The sequence below is a fragment of the Mus caroli genome, chromosome 18 (assembly GCF_900094665.2).
Source record: "Mus caroli chromosome 18, CAROLI_EIJ_v1.1, whole genome shotgun sequence".
In the NCBI taxonomy this organism is placed as follows: domain Eukaryota; kingdom Metazoa; phylum Chordata; class Mammalia; order Rodentia; family Muridae; genus Mus; species Mus caroli.
Window position 1 is genome coordinate 36971144 of NC_034587.1, and position 6708 is coordinate 36977851.

The following is a 6708-nucleotide window of genomic DNA, read 5'->3' on the forward strand; positions in this document are numbered from 1 at the left end:
ACATTGGTTTGCATAATAAAACTCTACTCAAAGAGGGAAGAGGAAGGCATCTGGGGACCAGACATCCTGTGGGGCAAGTATGAGTTGTGTTCTCAGGAGAAACTGAACAAATGCCTGTGACTTGAGACATTACAGGTCATGGCTTTTTTTCCTCTCTCATCTTCCTTCTTCAGGACAGCATGTCATACTCAGTGATGCTAGGATGACGTAGTTCCATCTCTTCTTGAAGCATCAAGCCTTGGAGGTTCGGGACATGAGCTTTTTAGTTATCCAGACCTGGGTTCAAATCTGAGATCTGCCACTTAGGAGCTATGCGGTTGGGAAAAGATTAAATCATTAAGCTTGTTGACTCTCAGAATACTAACAGGTATGATTGGTTTAGAGCTGCTTTAAATGGCTATTTTCTCAAGCTCTTTTAGAGCAGTGGTTCTCAACCTTCTTAATGCTATGACCCTTTCATACAGTTTCTCATTTCGTGGTAAATCCCCAACTATAAAATTATTTTTGTTGCTATTTCACAACTGTAATTTTGCTACTATTATAAATTGTAATGGAAACATCTGTGTTTTCTAATAGTCTTGGGTGACCCCTGCAAAAGGGTCATTCAACCCTTAAATGGGTTGCATCCCACATGTTGAGAAGCACTGCTCTACAGAAAGGTGAGATCTGTTTCCTCATGCCTCCCATTGGACTGGTCCCATACTTTGATCACTGTGGTGTCAGAAGTAGCTCTGTGTGGCTTCTGAGCAGTTTTGGAGCCCTGATGCTTCTACTTGCCTTTGTGGTCCCCTGTGATCCAAGGGGTAGAAAATATTGAAGTAAAAGACCTAATGGATTGAGTGGCTCAGCTGTCTCTTCCAGGCCCAGGCAGGCCTTCTTAGCCTATCTGGCTAAGCCTCGAAGGAAAGAGCTTCGGTAAGGAGGACAGTAGAACCTAACTCTCACAGAGCTGGGAAAAATAACCAAAGCCTCAGACAACTCAGGTGACTAATTTGTTCTCATTTGTCCAGTTGATATTCCTGTTTGTCACCCAGCCATCATCAGTTGACATAGTGCTAGGGAATGACTGAGAGCTTGGAGAAATTAGGTGGGGTGCCAGAGGCAAAGCACAGAACCCATACTAGAAAAGTAGTTTTGTACATTGAGGACAGTAAAGAATCTTTACTGTCCTCAATGTACAAAACTACTCAAGATTTCCCAGCTAATGACAAGGTGATGTGTTAGCTCCCTCTATAACTGAGCCTCTTTTTCGGATTCCCTTAATGGTTCAAATACACCACCTAGCATTTGTTGGCAAAAGGATTCTGTGTTTTAAGCTAAGCAAGAAAGTAGGGAGCCTCTGGGAAATTAGAACCAAGAAGTAAAGGAAACACTGGACTTAACTAAACTCAAACCTGCTGTGAGTTCTCAAAACAGCATCACTAGCCAATATTGAGAATGCTTAATATTATGTCATTCTGGGTGGGTCTAGAATAGGACTACATTTTTGACAATATTTTTCCCGGGGTCATATCCAGCAAAAATAGCCCAAGGATGGGACCTGCAAGTTATATCTACATAATACATCCATAAAAGTGCAGCAGCATTATGGATGGGGAAGGGGGAAGCACAGAGTCTGCTCAATGTGAGGCTTAGTCTTTTAAAGTTGTTTTGGTTCTGCTCTTTGGGAAGAGGAGGACCGGAGCAAACCATCCGTGAAAATCTGAAATTCATTCAGTGATGGTATGATTTTTCCCCTCAGGTCAGAATTATTTGACCCAAAATATATTTTAAACAACCAAGTAGTAACACATTTCCCTCCCCAACGGTATTTGCTTGCTATTCACACAGTTAGAATAACATCTCTACCCTGGTGGCAAAAAAGAACGTCATACTGCCAGAAAATAGTCATCCTGTCGATCACTAGAGAATTCTGACTCTGCAAAAAAGCACATGTGAAATCACTCACCAGGCTGAGAGGCAAAAAATGTCAGCCTGGGAGAATTTAATCATGAAGGTATTTCCTCCTGCAGATTTCCAACAGCCAGCATGCAGAGGATGGGCCGAGACACATCTGCATGGCATGTGTAGTCCTTCACAGAGTGACATCATAAGGAAGATCCAAAACACATTTCTATAGCTCTGCAGATAAGTGACAAGACTTCTAAATAGGATCAAAGTTGGGTTCAAGCAGCTAATTGTGTATAATGTAATACTTACTTATTGCTCCTTGGAGAAAGAAAGGACAAATGTCAAAAGAGTTGGGTTTTTTTTGTTTGTTTGTTTGGTTGGTTTGATTTTTTAGAAAGCAAAGACAAATATGAAAACACAGGTGTTCAGTTTTGACGAATGAGAGGTGAACAGAAGACTAGTGCTTCATGGCCTCTTTGCATGAGTCTCTATATCTGACAGTATGTATGTGTGGAATAGTGTGTGTGTGTGTGTGTGTGTGTGTGTGTACAGTCACATCATTGTTTCTGTCCATATTTACATCCACCTGACACATATTATTTTTCCAGCTTGAAGACTATAATTCTTTTTTTTTTGAAGTGCCTTGTTACTTATTTCAAAATTCCATACCATATTCATTGTGTTCAGAATCAGAAAGTTACTTCATGTGTCACCATGGACAGAGTTAAACACTGAGAGATACAGGTTTAAATTTGTCTTGGCTACTTTCCTATTGCTGTGAACACACCATGACCAAAGCACATTCTAAAAGAAAATGTTGATCCATCATCATTGTGGCAGGGAACACGGCAGCAGGCAGGTAGAAATGGCATTGGAACAGTAGCAAAAAGCTTGCATCGTGATCTTCAAATGTGAAGCTGAAGTGGAAACTTCCGGTTTCTTTGGGAAGTCGGTTAACTCAAATGATATTTTGCTGGGGCACGTGGGTATTTTGCTAAGGCAGATATGTAAGAAAATGTTTTTTGCTGAAGCAGACACAGATGAAAGAATGTTTTGCTGAAGCAGACACATGAAAGGATGCATGAAGGAATATAAATATGACCCTACAGATAGTGGGCACTCAAGCATTGGTCTGTTTTGCTCTACCTTGATTTTTTTTGCTAATGACACACATGTATTGGTTTGGCTTACATTGCATTGCTGAGGTGTTTGTTGAAATGTCATTGAGAGAAATTCACCAAAGAACTCATGAGGCTGCTGTAGCGTCTTGCTGCTTCTGCAGCCTTGGGCTGGTTAGAGAGGGTTGTAGTTTCTTCAGAATTGAACTGTGACTGCTGTTTTGTGTGTGGTGTCTGCATGTGGAGAGGACTGGACTGCAGCTGTTGGTTCATATTTGGTGTTTGCTACAGGACTGAACTGAGAATATTCTGACAATGAAGACTGGACTCACCTCCCAAAGAACTATTTCTAAACAGGTCTACTTTTCCCATGTTCTAATAACTTTTCTCTTCTACTACCTCTGGTGGGTAGTGGGCTAGATGAGAGGTTGACTGCTTATTAAAGTAGGCTTGAAAAAATATATGCCTACAGGAAGCAGAGAAAAAGAGAGAGCTAACTCGGAATGGCATGGGCTTTTGAAACCTCAACATGCACCCTAGTGACATACCTCCTTCAGCAAGGCTACACCTCCCCCCGTGTAGCAATCTTCCATGCCTCCTATTCTGCTTCCAAATGGGTCCTCTCTAAGGATGCTCCATGCTCCTCTTCCATAGCCTGCAATGCTTTTTCTCTGGTCATTAATATGACAATCTCACCTTATCATCCCAACCTAGCCCAACCTCATTTCCCCAGAGTTCCTCTGGGAAGCTGTCTCTTCTCTACAGCTTCTTGTTCTGTCACTATTCTTGTTTACTTACATTGAGGCTATGGCCTGAAAATATTATGTATGAGGTTTCTTATATACTTCCCATCTTCTCTGCTGGAAATTGAGGACCTCAGATTAATGATACTGACTTCCTCATTCAACGCTGGGAACCTTGTGCATGGAAGTGTCTGGTTTGCATTTCACAAGAATTATTCTCCCTGACCTCTAGATAACTGATTGGAGGAGGGTGGTGCAAAGACTGAGGAGAAGGATGATGGTATTTGCTGTGACCAAGTTGAAGGTGATGGAGCTAGAGCAATGAGAGAGGAGCGAGGAAGCACAACCAACAACACTTGACACTTGTTGGAACATGAAATGTCTTCAAGCTAGTTGCAAACTTTCCCTGTTCAAGGTAAATTCCTCACACAGGCTCTTTCCTCCAAAATATTATATGACCAAGAACCTCAGTTTCCTATGCAACTAACCTGCTGCTGGTCTCAGACGATGAGTGATGGAGTGATGCTTGGCACATACAACTTACAAATGGTTAATAAGTATGTTTCTGGTTCCTAGGGCGATGCTTAGCACTATTTCTATTCACTCTCCAAAATGTTCTAGTAGAGATGATAAATCATATGATCTCCCCAGGTGCTTATGGAAGTCAGTAACCCTTGAAATGATAGGCATTCTGACCAGCAGGAGTGCCTAGTGCTGAGTGGTAGCCAAGCTGATGGACACCTAAGCTCTATACATGCAGAGAGCCATCAGAGAGCAGGCAATGCCCCACATGGCAGAGTCTGTCTTTCAGGAAGGCTTTTTGCTTCCTGCAGAGTCAGAAGGCACTCTTTGGGGTCATGAAATAGAAAGGCCCCAGTTATTCCTGCTGGCTTCTTCACTGAAAGCCACTGAGCTCGTCTTCCTCATCATCCATGAGGTTACATGACAAAAATGGCACCTCCACTGACAGAAATATCACATGTGTCATACAAAGGCTTTGCAAAGACTTATTTGTTAAATGGCATCTACAATAAGTAGCAATGGAGTTCTAACTGTCACAGCATCTTAACATAATTGGAATGTCTCAAAGAAGTCACCAAGAAAGTGAACAACTTGATCTCATGCTGAATTCATGAGCACCGAGCTGGGGACCATGACATGTCATGCTCCTCATAACTTGGAACAGGAATACTAAACCATCAAAGTGTCTCTCATGCCACCACCCCAGCCCAACCACATGAATCCTTTATGTTGAAGACACTTCAACCTTAGAAATTAGAGAGTGATTATTATGGGTTATTTTAATTTTAAATCCTAGTGGCTCAATAATGTTTTGGAAATCACCACCAATGTCCATGTTTTTAAATGTTTCTTTCAATGAACTATTAAATCACACACTGTACAACCATTTCTGTGCCTCCCCTAATCTCTGTTGAAAAGGCGGTATTAATCCTATTTAATGGCTGTATCGATTGTTTATGCCTCAGAGAAGCACAATGAAAAGATTTTGACAATGTTCAAAGAGAAGTTGGTCTTCTGAAAGGACTTAATTTAACAGGTTACTGATTATGACTCCATCAGGCAGATCTTTAGTAGAAAAGATAAGTGGTTTTGCAATTCAACTGATGCTAAAGAACAGGGTCTAAGGTTTTAGTTAATGACACATTGTTTTAATTAATTGGAAAAATGCAAGTTAGGTCTCCCAACTCTAGTGTAGAATTTATTACATGTGGTTAGCTTCCTACAAAATGTTGCTATTTCTTTCCATTTTGTTAACCACTGGCTACTGAGAGAAAGAGGCTCTCAGAACTGACTGGGATGAAAAGCTGTAGTTCTTTTAGAGAAATCTCACAGCATGTTTTTTCCCAAAGCATCCCTAGTATAAGGGGATTTTCTGACCAAGAGTTGATTCTGTGGAATGCAGGAAATCTGAATGAGAACCAAGTTTAAAACTTGCCAGCTCAATGATTCAGCTTTAGATACCAAGAAAAGCAGTTTAATTATGTCCCTACTGAAGACTATGCAACTTCTATTAAAAATATAAAATGGAACACATAGACATTATCTCTGTAAAAACGTCACACACATACATACAAAGGAAACAGGAGACAAAAATGAAAGCAGGCCTTACAGAGGCTCCCAGTTGTAGAAAACCAAGAAAAATACTGCACTCTGTGGTAGGTTTAGCAAATTATCATTGGAAGGAGCAATACTGATGCTTTCTGCTCTCTCTCTCTCTGTCCCTTCCCTACCCTCAGCCCTTAAATTAAAACTCAAAGCAGAACAAGACTTCCTGGCTGGGCTATGAGAAAAGCTATTTGCTATTCTTCATTTTTCCCCTGACCTGATTAGTTAGACTGTCTTTCTTTCGAAAGATTAGTTTTCAATCTGTCCACGGCCAGAGAGGAAGGACTCCAAATTAAAGCTACATTGATTGTTTGTGGTTCCAAGAGAGGCCCATTTAAAGAAAAAAATTCAGTGATGCTAAAATAAAAAATGCTGGTCTTCTGAAAAGATTTAATTTAATGGATTTTTTGGTAAAGCTTGTAATTTGGAAACTTGTCAATAATATGCTCAAAATTCTGCATGCAAGGTTGGCTGCCTCAATATTTTCAGTGGTCAGGGCTTCATCAACTGGTCTTGGTGCAAAACAGCTTAGACTCTAGATTTTGAAATTGTTGGACCAGTCATGGGAAATCTCAATAGAAGTGTGGTTCTGGCTTAAATATAGAGTTAGTTGTTTATTTCCCTGGCTTAGCCTTAAAACAAGTGGTGTCCTTCACAGCTTCCTCAAGTGCCCTTCTCTTGTAGTTTCTTCTCTCTGCCTCTGCTTTGAAAGCCACACTGAAAAATTAAGAGGTTTCCACAGGCATTGGCTAAAAAAGAAAGAAATAGAAGAGAAGAAAAGAGAAGAGGAGACAAGGAAAGGAAAGGAGAGGAGAGGAGAGGAGAGGAGA